The sequence below is a fragment of the Maniola jurtina genome, chromosome 18 (assembly GCF_905333055.1).
Source record: "Maniola jurtina chromosome 18, ilManJurt1.1, whole genome shotgun sequence".
In the NCBI taxonomy this organism is placed as follows: Eukaryota; Metazoa; Arthropoda; class Insecta; order Lepidoptera; family Nymphalidae; genus Maniola; species Maniola jurtina.
Genome location: NC_060046.1, coordinates 5,670,130 through 5,684,629, shown reverse-complemented (window position 1 = coordinate 5,684,629; position 14,500 = coordinate 5,670,130). Strand labels below are relative to the sequence as shown.

The 14,500-nt window shown below is 35.7% G+C and overlaps 1 protein-coding gene across 2 annotated transcripts in view; it reads left to right on the top strand.

Annotated features, from left to right (window-relative positions):
* Window positions 1-14,500, top strand: part of LOC123874441 (hemicentin-2-like) — a 71,605-nt gene that overhangs the window by 33,016 nt on the left and 24,089 nt on the right. The gene's annotated exons all lie outside the window — the stretch shown is intronic.

Here is a 14,500-nt window from a genome sequence, read left to right as displayed (position 1 = left end):
GCAGATGTTAAGCGCCTCACGAGCATTCGCCACTGCTCCCTGCTGGTTGAAAGTCTGGTACACTGTACATGTCATAGAAAAAGTAAATCTGCCTGTCTTTCACCACAAAATAATGGCCATCCAGTTGTAGAACTACTCATTTCTTTCAGTTTACTGGGAAACAAACAGCGATCAAAGCAAGAAGGCAAATTGCCTGATATTATTTTCATCTGCAAAATCATACTCTACTTGACCTCTACAAAATTCTTAGAATTAATATCAAAAATATAGCAAAATGACGAAGTATGTCAAGTACAAATTTAATACCAAATTCATTCAAACCTCAGTGGAAATCTAAATGACCTCAATTACTCAAATTAATATTCGATTAGGGGATCTGAACTCAAAATTAATGGTCTTTAATGTTATAAAATTATTATTAATTGAAGGTCCAATGAGACGGATAATAATTTGTGATATTCTAACTATCCATTATGAAATAAGATTACTGTTATAGAAAATTAAATTTCCCTATAAATATTATAAGGAAATCTGATTTCCATATTTATTAGTATCGACAATTCATTAGCGCAAGCATTACTATATTATATAAATGATTTATTAGCTAATATGCCTGTCTATAAGCTACCATTATTAAACATCTGGTGGAAAAATATTATTAATTCTGTATAAATAAATAAAATACTAACGTAAGACTTGTGAGCTAAACGCTGCTATTTTTAACCCCAGACCCAAAAAATCATTGTACAGACTTGGGATACATCCCGGAGAAGGACATAGGCTACTTTTTATCCCGGAAAAGTTCCTACGGGATTAAAAAAAATCGAAATCCACGCGGGCGAAGCCGTGGGCAATCCCTAGTTCTGTATAAATAAAAAAATTCTAACGTAAAACTTGTGAGCTAAACGCTGCCATTTTTAACCACCGACCCAAAAAGAGGGGTGTTATAAGTTTGACGTGTGTATCTGTGTATCTGTCTGTGGCATCGTAGCGTCTAAACGAATGAACCGATTTTAATTTAGTTTTTTTTTGTTTGAAAGGTGGCTTCATCGAGAGTGTTCTTAGCTATAATCCAAGAAAATCGGTTTAACCTTCACTTGTCCGGGGTGTTATACATTTTTAATTTACACTTGTAACTACAATCATTGTCAATTTCAAAATCGATGGATCCTATTTCTTGCAGCTTAGGTTAGAAAAGCATGCAATGTATCAAGCATGAGGAGTGCACGTAATACCAAGTGGTATCGGAGTGAACAAAATTCAATTGTGAAGCTCTTTGAGAATCTGTTCACTAGAAAAAACTGGAGCATTCGTCGCATTATCTGAAATCAATGTACAACTATCTCTACACTTCTATTTATATTTTCAATACAAACAGATGAATGTGAAGCAATATTGTAGTTCAATTTTTTCGAACTAGACTTACAAATCAAACTAAATATCCTTCTTAAAAATAATAATATTCATAAACGCGGAAGTTTGTATGTATGGATGGGTGTTAGTTACTCTTTAACGCAAAAAACTACTGGACGTATTTGGCTGAAATTTGGAATGGAGATAGATAATATCCTGGATTATCCGGAAAATCATGGGATTTTGAAAAACCTAAAACCACGCGAGCGAAGTCGCGGGCATCTAGAATTACAAATCAAACTAAATATCCTTCTTAATAATAATAATATTAATAAACGCAGAAGTTTGTATGTATGAATGGATGTTAGTTACTCTTTCAGGCAAAAACTACTGAACAGATTTGGTTGGAATTTGGAATAGAGATAGACTATACCCTGGATTAATACATAGGCTACTTTTTATCCCGGAAACCAATGAGTTCCCACGGGATTTTTCAAAACCTATATCCACGGGAACGAAGTCGCGAGCATCAGCTAGTGTTGTACATAAACTTGTTACGCGCATTTTTCGCAACAACATGTCACTCCACGGCTAGCTCAAAGCAAACATTCCTATTGCATTTGGACAAAGCTTTCAATTTTCGCAACAGTTTTTGACCGGGAAGAGCAAATAAAGAATGTTTGAGTTTAGTCACCAACATTCGCTGCCCTCTAAAAATATTGGCGTGAATTGAAGTGGTTTTTTTCTTATCGTATGCTTGTGCTCTAAGGTCTAGTTGTATCACATGCGGTTAAATTAACGCTGTGATTACCGACCACCATTAAAAAGTGAGTGACTTGCACAATTCGGTACCTTTATTCATGCCTCTATGATTAAGATTATACCTGGACGGTATTATTTAGAATTGTTTGTGTCTGTAACAAACCCTGACTTGTGCGAACCATTTTCTTTTAATTGACCGTCAAAGTTTAACATGACGTGACTTTAATCGACTGTCACAACTGGATCTTAAATATTTCACACATATGTTCATATGTTTTGAAACACAACATATGAACATTCAGACGGTATTCAAAAATTAAATTAGTCCTAAACAATTTTAACTAGGGCTATAATTATTATTATTGACCAGTAATATATTCAATCGTCTATCGGTAGACGTTGGGGTCTCAAGATGCAAGAATACGATCTCGCACCGGAAATCGCAGCGTTAGAAGACTTACCACTAGGTGAACAAACGTCATCAAACGATTCGCGGGGAGCCGCTGTATTCAGGCGGTGTAAGGCCGTGGCGTATGGAAGTCTCAGCAATGGCGTCTATTTGTTGATACAGAATGATAATGACGATGATGGTATTCAATCAGTCAGAAAGGAAAAATAACTTTTCACTTTATTACTTGAAAGGTTTATATAATTCGCAACATCTCATACATGATTCAAACGTAATCCCACTCTTAGTTGAATTTTGATATGCCCTGCATTTGAAATGTATGCCTTGTCGGCGCGGGTGGGCGTAATGAAGGCTTACGATGTGTTACGATTATTTTGTGTAACACAAGGAATAACAAGCTTATCTTGCTTTAATCCGCTAAACCAGATAAAACTTTCCAACAGTTTGCGTTGTGGAGTCAATATCTCGGATGCTGCGGTGTCGGAACTTGCGTAAAGTGTGTTTTTTCCGCATCTCTACCACACGGCGTTGTGGTTGGTGGCAGAGCATATCGCTTTCTTGGTACAACTTATTAATTTATTTCACTTCCAACAATTGTACAATCACAAAAATCACACTAACACACGAATGTTATTTAAAGGCGAAAGTTTGTGTGTGTGTGTGTGTGTATGTTTGTTACTCCTTCACGCAAAAACTACTGGATGTATTTGGTTGAAATGTCGAATGCAGATAGATTATACCCTTGAAGAGCACAAAGGCTACTTTTATTCCGTAAAATTAAAGGATTCCTACGGGATTTTCAAAAAACCTATATCCACGCGAACGAAGTCGCGAGCATCAGCCAGTCACTCAATATAATAATATAATAAGATCTGACACTATCTCTATTTTCTGTTATCTATGTAAGTACTAAGACCGTTATCACGTAGCTTCAAGAATCGGCATCGTTAAATTTAAACGATCACAAAAGCAATATTGGTGACCTTTGTTGAATTGAAATGCGGAGTTAAAGGTTTGGCCAAAAACAACGCGCATCGGCAGTGAGGCGCGACAGGAACATTCAAAGCGGCTTCTTGAAGTACTTTATCAAGCACGTCACACAAGGAAGCGTGACTGCAGCATTTAAATGTAGACTTCCGTGTGGTGTGGACTATGGCCTAAGCGACTGACACGTGCTACGGACGCGCCGCGGCTGACCCGACACTGGTGACAGTACAAAATGCTATATGAAAATGTATATATTATACATTGTCATGGTGTTTAGAGCATTAGTGCGTAGACCATGACGCGTCCGTTACATCAGCTGAAACCCATGGAAGTTTACTTTTACTCATTTTCTACAGTGTTATCGCATACAATTTTGTATAGCAACATCTACGAGCCGATTTAGGCTGCGCGTTTTGTCTGCCCAAGGCTTTAAAGTTCGGGAATCCATTCGATTTTAAATCTGGGCTAATCGGGTTTGATCAGTTGGATCGAGGACATACTTTGTAATACTTATGTCAATTGCAGAGATAGATATTATTTGAACTTGATTTGTAACTCTCTTCTGATTCTCTTCAAAAAAACGTATTTAGATCTTTGTTACCTGAGCATTAATTCATCATCATCAGCTCATCGCCGGTTCACAACTGAGCATAGGTCTCTTCGCAGAATGAAAAGGATTTCGCCATAGTCAACCACTCTGGCCAAGTGTGGATCGGCAGACTCCACAACTCTCAGGCATGTAGGTTTCCTCACGATTAGAACGCACATAGCTCCAAAAAGTCCCCAGAATCGAACCCCCGACCCCCACATAAGAGGCTGACGCGGACGTATTCTTCCACTAGGCTATCACCGCACCCCTGGGCATACATAGGCTTATTTCTTTTTTAATAAAACGAAAATAAGTAGGAGGGTATTAATAAAAAAGTTGAATAATTCCTAGGTACACTTTTCATCAAATAACCTCGCAAAAGTTTTGTATAAAAGAACTCGAGGAGTTGCCTATCATTAACAAAATATGCTTAGTTTTATTGTCATCCAAAACTTTCTTTGCTCCTTATTGTTATGTAAGCCAGCTTATGTATATAGAGTTTCTAACTACAAGTAACATCTTATAGCGACAAGATAAATTTGAAAACTAAAACCCGACTGCGATCGTCTTATTAACGCTATATTAATAATATAAATATTATATAGTGAAATTGTTTTTCTGTCGCTTGGTTTATTTGAATGTTGATGTACATTTAAGTGTATATTTATGAACTCAGAATTTTCTCCTCTTTCATTTGACATCCCACTCAATACAATAGCAAAAAAAAATTTGGACACCCCCACTTTTTTTCATGTAACATCCGTTAGGCCAATTTTTTCGTATAAAATGTAGCCTATGTCACGCGGACCTTTACGAATCGATTGATACCTCATTCATCAAAATCGGCCCAGTAGTTTAGGCGCTACGGTGGAACACACAGAATCTGGATACAAACATACATGCATACATACATACATACACTGCTAAAATCATAATCCTTCCTTTTGGCTTTGCCGCAGTCGGGTAAAAAGAAGGAATGAAAACGCTCAAGAGTCAAGACGTTTATTTTCGGCCTTCCTATCCTTGTTAGTATACAACATCAGACACGTTTATTTTTAGACACTTACCTACATAAGCGCTTGGAAGCCTCATTAAACTTTCACGACAAGTAAAACTTGGGTATCTTTAAAAGGAAAGTAAATATGCATTGTTAAAGCGCAGTCCACCTTGACTGCACGACCTTGCATTTATAAAAAATCTTTTGTTAGAGGATATATTCCTAAGTGAGTGTCGTAATACACATTGAGGCATACGAGCCGTGACTCATTGTTCTCGAACTTTTCCCGAACAAAGTCATGTCTTTATATCTTGGTTGTTGCGACATACAGTGCGTCGTGAATTTTTTTTGAAAGCAGTACACATAATTTATTATTATGATTAAAATGAACGCATTGGACCTCGTCCTCAAGAACTTTCTCTAATTGATAATAATTAATTAAAAAATTCAGTCTTGAATGTAAATCATAATTTTTATTTAGTTATTCTTTTTAATAATGAATTCTAGCCCCATAAACTACCGCTATACATAACACCACATCAATCATTTTATTAGTACAGTCCAAGACCCTATTCAATTTTCAATATTAAGTCAATCATGTTCTTATAAAAACAGCACAAAAGTTCAAATATCACACTAGCTGTATTTGTTACGACGAGCTTAAAAGAAAACTTTATCTTAGGAATCGTGATAGCAACTTACTCGTAATATTCTTTAGCAAAGTTTGTATTGTTAAAAGGAGCTATACATAAAAAATAATAAGCTTGTTCTCTGAAAACAGAACTTACTGTACAATTTGTATTGCAATTAGTGAAAATTATTTCATACGAGTTAAATGAGTAAGTCGAAAAGTCACGTTCACCAAATTAATGACAGTGTTATATATATATTATTTTAATATTTATATTTGCATATTTGGCGAATCTGAATTGTCAATACTAATTAAAGGATGAGTGTGTGGACTAAACGCACTTTGTATTGTTCTATTATAATTTGTGTGGAATTTTAGGACTGTCATTTTAGCTTAATTAACGGTGTTACCACATATTATATTGGACAGACATTGATCGATGTCATCGATCAGCGTGGATTGTTTGATGTGGTAACATGGTTGCTTTAACTGATCGGCGGAGACTAAGGCTCGATTGCGGTAAAATGACAGCCACAGTGTTACTATTGCAATCACGTTTGACTGGATTACACTCCATCGCTATTGTGGGTATCAATGCATTGTTAGCAAGCAATTGCATTGCAAGCAATAATACCACCAATTTAGCTAATTATAAATTTGAAATTGTAGTAATGTCATAATTATAACTGAAATTGTAGCAATGTCAAATAACTTTTGTAATCGACTTTCGGCCGATAAAACAATCAGTTCGACAACGACGAATCGATTCGTCGAAGAGATTCGTCGGCTTTTGCAATCCTTTGTCGATAAAAAACATCACCAAAAAACATTGTCGCGTTGACTGTACTTGGGCTGCAGTAAAATTAACTAAGCCATCTTCAATTTACAAAACGTGACATTGCAACCACGCGATATACTTAGTTTGTTTGAGGTTTCGTTAATCAATTAGTGCTATAGACATCTGAAGAGCCTTAACGAAGAGAGAACTAAATCAAGCACGCGTTCGCTTTAATTAGATCTAAATGTAGTAAAATAAACCTAATTCTACTAATTTTAGTATGTTTGTTTATTCATTTGTCCTTCAATCACGTCGCAATGGAGCAACGGATGAACGTGATTTTTGAGAGATTAATTAATTAGACTTGAATTCGTTGAATTAGTTTTTAAAAATTGAAATTTATGCAGACGAAGTTGCACAAATATGTATCAACATACATCAACGTGTTTATTTCATGTTGGCCCTTTTAGAACATTAGTCAGCAGTCCAAACGCCACTACTGCCACAATGCTGCTACTGCTACATTTACTTTATCGATCAAAAAGTCGCGAAAAATCGCTTTTTCGCCACTTTTTCATCTTCCAAGCTATTTAAAGTGCGCGAGAGATTTTATGTCGTACTGATTGTGTTGGAACTGTAGTTTAAATGAGAGTAAGGAGTGTATTGAAGTATTTTTTAATCTTTAGATAACAGAAGGAAAAATTTGACAGGTTCACTATACAAAAACTGCCAAAATGACCAATGCATTCAACAAATATTTGGCGATTGAATATTTTTGCGTCTCCTACACTTTTACGGACGTGACTTTTGAACGAACCGTTACAGTTTGTGTGACATTTGGTTTTCAGCTAGTATAGGAAACGTTGCGTTATCGTTCACCAAAGTTTGATGGCAAAGCCCACAGCGAACTGGGGCGGAATGTTACATTTGGAATGAAGCCAGACAAAGCTCTAGCGATTTTTTATTATATAAAAATGTGTTTCCATTACGATTTTTAATGTATTATTCCATTTAAAGTTTGTACATACGCGACGTGCAATGGGGACATACCCAGCCAGTTTTTAGAAGTAGTAATTAATACAAGGAACTGTTTGAAGGTGTTCACATAGGTATACACTGCTGGTTTGCACACCATTATCGTAAGAGTAACGTGTTTTGAACAGCCTTGTATTGCAAATCGTTCAAACATTCAGTGTGACATAGGCCTGATTCGCACGAGAGCTTTTTTAACGCCCGTTAAAAAAGTATCCAAGTATCTGTTCACACGTCAACGTTTTTTTAACGCGCACTTTGTATTTTCAGCGCAACGCCGGGTTTTAACGCAACGCTTTTTTAACGCTCGTGCGAATTAGGGCTTGCTGCCTTGCTACTGACGTTGCACGTTACGTCTTCCCAAGCCTTTACGAAAAATCATAATCTTCTTATGAGTTTAGGACTTAATTTCTGTATCTTAAAATAGTTAAAGAATGACTATTACCTACGCAAAGTGTTATTCTTCCTTAACTTGATGTGACGTTAACCTTTTAATAATAATTGTACCTATACCTACATATTTAGGTTGCGTTTTATATTCAAAGCTTTCAGACGAAACTTTCCTTTGTGCTGGACTAAAGTAGGATTTGAATTTGCTCAACACAAAAAGATACTTATTCAATAACAATAAGTTTTACTGTCATCTTAAAAGTTACCTGTGAAGATTTTTTATTAATTAGAACCCTTAGGCAATATTTATGTAATGCAAAAAGCATAATAGAAATTGGCTAAGCAGTTTCCAGAGAAAAATGCTGACAAATATATATAAAGTTACCCACACAACGTCCCACAGAACGTCTTCATTCCGTCGAAGGTATAAGTAAACTTAATCTTCAAATAGGTAATTCAATAGCACAATTCCAAAGCGGTTTCAACAATGGGTTTCAATTACTAAACGTAGATAAATACTAGTAGGAACACGTCGGGAACTAACCTAGTTTTAACAAAGGCTGTCTTCTTCAATGTTCCGGTATAAAGCACTTGATGTTACGTAATACTTAATAGTCAGACCACCCCTTAACAGGGCTCTCTCCGTCACTCGCTTCACACAATCGTAGTTTCAATTTCATTTGAATATTAAGCAACCAAAGTTCATGAAATTTTGCAGACCCCTCTTAAGCAAACCGTGAGCTTACTAACTAAAATTTCAGTTCAAATGTAGTGCGATAAATCTTTAAATTAATATGCACTTAAATAGATTTATAAAAACGCATTCCTTAAATCCACGTTTATCTGTGTGTTCGCTTACAACTTCAAAACTACGAAGTGAACGCTTAAAACCAGTTATTGACATTATTTATAACATTTCAAAGGTTTGTAACTTTATGCTTAATTCATAAAATAGGTAGGTACTTAAGGTCACCCGTCAAAGCCAGGGTGAGTTCGCTAGTAATAATATTCAGAGCAGCTTTCGCATGCTGTAGGTGAGTAGCAATACCACAACCCCAATGCACTTAGGTTACTCCTCGAGGGAGCCCGCCTTTGGTTTGCTTTGGCCGGTTGGTCAAAGTGAGATCGCAAGAGTTTTAATTCAATGGTGAAAGTGTCTAATGACGTAGGTAATGACGTAGGTAACGGTAATGAAACACATTCGAGACTGAAATTGAAGCCACATTTCCATTATATCCACCTTATATCTTGGTTTCAAAATAAACTGAAAAATACCAATATTAACAATAATAAAGGTTCAGGTTAATCATCCTCGTGAATAATGGGAAAAAAAACTTAATAAAAGAGGAAAATACTCGAACACTGCTTAATAAGGATGCCATTCAAATCAGCAAAACGAAAGAATTTCAATAAACCTTGGCCCTCCTCACGAGACAAAAGTTCTTTGCGCAAACTTTTCAAACTGTCCCCAGAAATTATATTATTTCGACAAATTCTCAGATTCATTTCCACCCAAGAGTCCGGCAGTTTTTGTTTTACTTAGCAAGGCAAAAAGTACTTTGTTAAACTTAGTATAAAAAAGCTTTCTTTCAAAAGTGCAAAGTAAACTAAATTACAAAGTTAGTGGCGATATTAGGGCCCGATATCCACTTAAGTGGAGTGAAGTGATGTTTATAACGTGATACCTTTTTCACTTGATCTAGTAATAATATGATTAGCCTGCTAAACATAACTCCATCCATCTCCACTTTGGTGGACACGTCTCACTCGTAACATTGGACGTAGACAAATTCAGATTTGGATTTTGTTTCTTACTTTTAAGAACAACTACCTACATTGTTAAATGCAAAATAAGAACCAAAAATACCACTTGTATTTAAAAACGCGGAAATTGATGTTATACTGCTGTGAAATAATATTAATATACAACTTTACAACTCTGTTATTGCTTGGCTTGCTGAGTGCTTGGCGTAGATCTCTTTTTACATCAAATAATTTTCTTACTTCTTTTTCTATTTTCTTTAATTTTGCTTCGCTTTCTTATTTCTTTTCTAATTTCCTAAGACGGTAAATTTTAGTCGAAAGATTTCCGGAGTCAATATATTGAACGTGACTTTTCAACCACTCTCCGACTTCCGTACATGTGAGATTTGATTTTCAGTAAGTGTTATAAGGAATGTCCTACGAGCGTTCGCCAAAGCTCTGCGGGAATAAAGTGTAGAGAATTGGGTCGAGGTGGCTTTGTACATTTGGAACAAAGCCAGCCAAAGCCATAGAGATTTGTTTATTTTTTTCCGCGAAAATATGACCATTACTCCCGATAGTTTGCTATACAATTTAACCAATTGATGTGAACCGTTAGGAATTGTGGGAACGATACTTTATTATTATTTTTGTATAAAATACGCTAGCGTATTATTTAAAGTATTACTAGATAATAACCGTGACTACATCCGCATAAGTTTCAGTTTTTCAAAAATCTGTGGGATTTTCCGAAAAATAACCTATATTGTTTTCTGGTATGTACCTTTGAACCAAATAAAGGATGGCGTGACGTCTTTGGTGGGGATTTAGGCTTTTTAAAAATCGTAGGAAACGTAGGAACTCCTTATTGTCAACATAGGACAGTCTATGGCCACGATTTAACCTGTAAGTTTTACTCACGTAAGTAGTTTACCTAATTAATGAACTATATTTGACAGCTTTTCCATGGTAAATGTACCTACTTCCAAAAGTGTCTACATTAGTGTCGTAAGTTAAGTCTTAAGTAAAGTGTCGTATCACTATAAGTCAAAGTGCACTCTATAGATTTCAGCGTAAGTTGCTAGGCGTACCGTACCTATCTATCTATGTCGCTGAGTCATTTGTCGAAACAGACAGAACGATTATTATTTCTTGAATTGGTGGTTAATAACAGCTATAATAGTTAGGCAGGTAATTCAATCGCCCACGCATACTCACTTGCGTGGAAAATTAATCACTCTGATGGACAGTGTGTTCGTAAAAAATTCAGATAGTAAATAGCAGGTACAGCGGTAGTACACGGGAAGCGCGGATGAATTTCCCAAGGGTTAAATTACATTATCTTATGTTTACCGTCTACGTAATAGAGATGGACCATTTAACAGGTAGCATGTGAAAAATCACGTTTTTTTTTAAATTTGTAGACTAGCACATAGCTGCAATCAAATCTGCTGGCAAGTGGTGATGCAGCTTAAGATGGAGCGCGCTTGCCTAGAAGATGCATATTATTCACTCTTGAGATTGAAGGTACTCATAATTATTAAAATTAAAAGAAAATTAATGCTGGAAGGGCATTCCATATTCTAGCGGTTTGAACTAGAAATGAGGAGGCAAATCGCTTTGTACGTAACCGTGGAATTTCGATTACGTACGGGTATATATACGAGGTACAAAGGTGAAGGAATAACCAAGTCAGAAAGTTCTTGGTCACACTCTCCTAATACATGCCAAGACAAGCATTTTCATGTAATACTTGCTACCTTATTTACAGTAGACTGTTATTTTTTCAAATTTCATGGTGATCGACCCGAGCTAAGATACTAAAAAGAGTGTGCGAGTGAGAACACTCACATACATATAATATTATCTGTGGTTAGAAAGACAAATGTCACTATTGTATTGTGCGAAAATTGAAAAATAACTCTGTGTGAAAAACCACCTGAGAAATCAGTATGAAGAACAAAATATATTCACGATATAAAAATAATTTAAAAGTAGCATGTAGCATTAGTGACCATCTCTACTACAATATGTAGTGACTGGGCAAAGGAACCTGCCTCGATTTGATGGTGATATATGACTTTGATGTCGTATTCATGCCTACTCAGTGTATTCTCTTGGCTAAGAACTCATTGTTTCGAAATAATATCAACTACGGTTTACAAAAACTATTAACTGAATTCTAATACCTATACCCCTAGATTTGCGATTCTGTGCATTGCTGAAGCAGTTTGATGGTAAATTCTAAGATATACCATAGTTCGCGCTTTTACAGTAACATATTATTAATAAGTAAAAAAAAAACTGTCAAATGCGAGTCAGAATCGTACACTAAGGAATCCGTAATATCATACAAGATAATATTGTACTTTTTAGTTTTTTTTTTTAATTTGCATTCTGTTTTTAACCCCCGACCCAAAAAGAGGGGTGTTATAAGTTTGACGTGTGTATCTGTGTATCTGTTTGTGGCATCGTAGCTCCGAACTAATGAACCGATTTTAGTTTAGTTTCTTTTGTTTGAAAGGTGGCTTGATCAATAGTGTTCTTAGCTCTAATCCAAGAAAATTGATTCAGCTGTTTGAAAGTTATCAGATCTTTTCTAGTTACTGTAACCCTCACTTGTCGGGGGTGATATAAATTTTTAATTTATACTTGTGACATTTTTATCATACTTGTTAAGGCAGCAATAGAAAAAAATAAACTCTTTGTGAAAATTATGACTATTTCAACTCTCTACCTATTACGGTTCATGAGATACAGCCCGCTGACAGATGGACGGACAGACGAACGGATAGCGGAGGCTTAGTAATTAGGGTCCCATTAACACCTTTCGGGTACGAAACCTTAAAAAGAACTTTAACTGAAAAGTCTCATTAAGTTTCTGAGTTTATCTTTAAACCGCAATCAATGTAACTTTCGGGTTTCTTGTCGTAAACACAAAACGCCGTATGTAGCATTTACACTGATCGTAAACCCTGTGAGTGTGTTTGAAACTCGTTTAAAGTTACCGTAGTACGAAACGTAAATAGGTCTACGCAATACAATTAAACATTTAGGCAACAGTTAATTTTATGACCGCCCAAATGTTTAACATCAAGGAAATTATTCGTAATATTATGACTGTTATTATTTAGGTTGTTTTGTTTCTTATTTTCTTATGACATGCAATAGCAGAAAACGCAATCACATTTTTATGTTGGAATCGTTTCCTTCAATATAATCATCTTTTTGTCAAAAATAATAGTGCAACATCTCTGCTAGATAAAAATCATTTAAAAAATTAATAAACAACTATCGCTCGACTTGCTCGAGTGGATTTAAGTTTTTTAACATGCCATTGACATTTTGTCAAAATCCTTTCTTGACGCCAACTACATAATAAAAAGAACCTACATGCAAATCTTTAAGCTTAAGCTTCTAAACCTTTGGATCTAGAAGCTCTTTAAGGTTTTAGTTTTACATGGATGACAGTCAATATATATAAATATAAATATAGATTACGCGAATGATTAACGCAAAAAAAAATTAGGTCACAAAAGTATTTTTGTATCCTTTTACTTTTAAGAGGGCTCTCTCCGTCACTCGTTTCATACCATTTCATACAATCGTAGTTCCAATTTCATTTGAATACTAAGCAACCAAAGTCCATGATGCAGACATATTCTAGAAATTAATATCTATGTCTGTGGTTTTCCAGATTTCTGTTAAAATATTCGGTTTCAAAGTTACGCGGTCTTAAAATTTTCATACAAATCTTTGAGCCCCTGTAATTTTAAAACTACATATTTTTAGAAAAATCTAAAACACCACAGACACAGATATTAGTTTCTAGAATATGTCTGCAAAATTTCATGGACTTTGGTTGCTTAATATTCAAATGAAATTGGAACTACGATTGTATGAAATGGTATGAAACGAGTGACGGAGAGAGCCCTGTTAAAGGACATTTTGTGCAACTACCTACATACAGTTCTTTAGCTGTTAGAAACAAAACTTAAAACCCACCAAGCGATCGAAAGATGTCTACAGAAAAGACCTCCACTCAATACTCGAACTCTTTTCGCAATTGTTAGACAGTCAAAATTTACGGTCGAACTCATAAAGGCTTGGACAAAGATCGCGCGACGGTGACGTATCCAACGTGACTTCTTAAAGTTAGATAACTGTATTAAGCTGCAGTGCGAGTACAGTTCGTCTTCTAGGCACAGTGTACTCACACTGTGTTTAGAAGCCGAATTGATGCCGGTGCATGACATTTACATTTTAATAGCTTTTGCCCGCGATTTGGTACGCAATACTTACCTATTATTCATAGTCTATACTCTATAGCACTCGGGAATAATATAGCTATCTATCTGTGAAAGTATTTTTCGGATCGGATCAGTAGTTTAGAAGATTAGCTCCTATATTCAAACTTATTATTTATTATTATACATAATACTTATGTAAAAGGTACCGTGCCTTTGCTAGTACAGAAAATACAGGCAACTGGTTGACGTCCGGTTGTCATGATGACGTCGCGCGTTGTAACTAACCAAGCCTTTATATACCCTCTGAATGCTGGAAATAGAAAACGATTTACCAGAGTAATTTAAAAGGTCTTGGAGCGCCGTATTTTCTTTTTTCTTGTCGATGAAACTGTTTGGTTAACATTCCTACCTACTTTGTGACGTTGTCGAAGTATTCTTTTCATTGTTGGGAAAACTAGGAAGTCAACACAATGCTCAATGCACTGTTTTCCATGGTAAAAAAATTGCTACCTGATTCATGTTAATCTGCCAAATTACATGTCACAGCTGAAAGCCGAAGTGCGGTTGCACCTAGTTTTA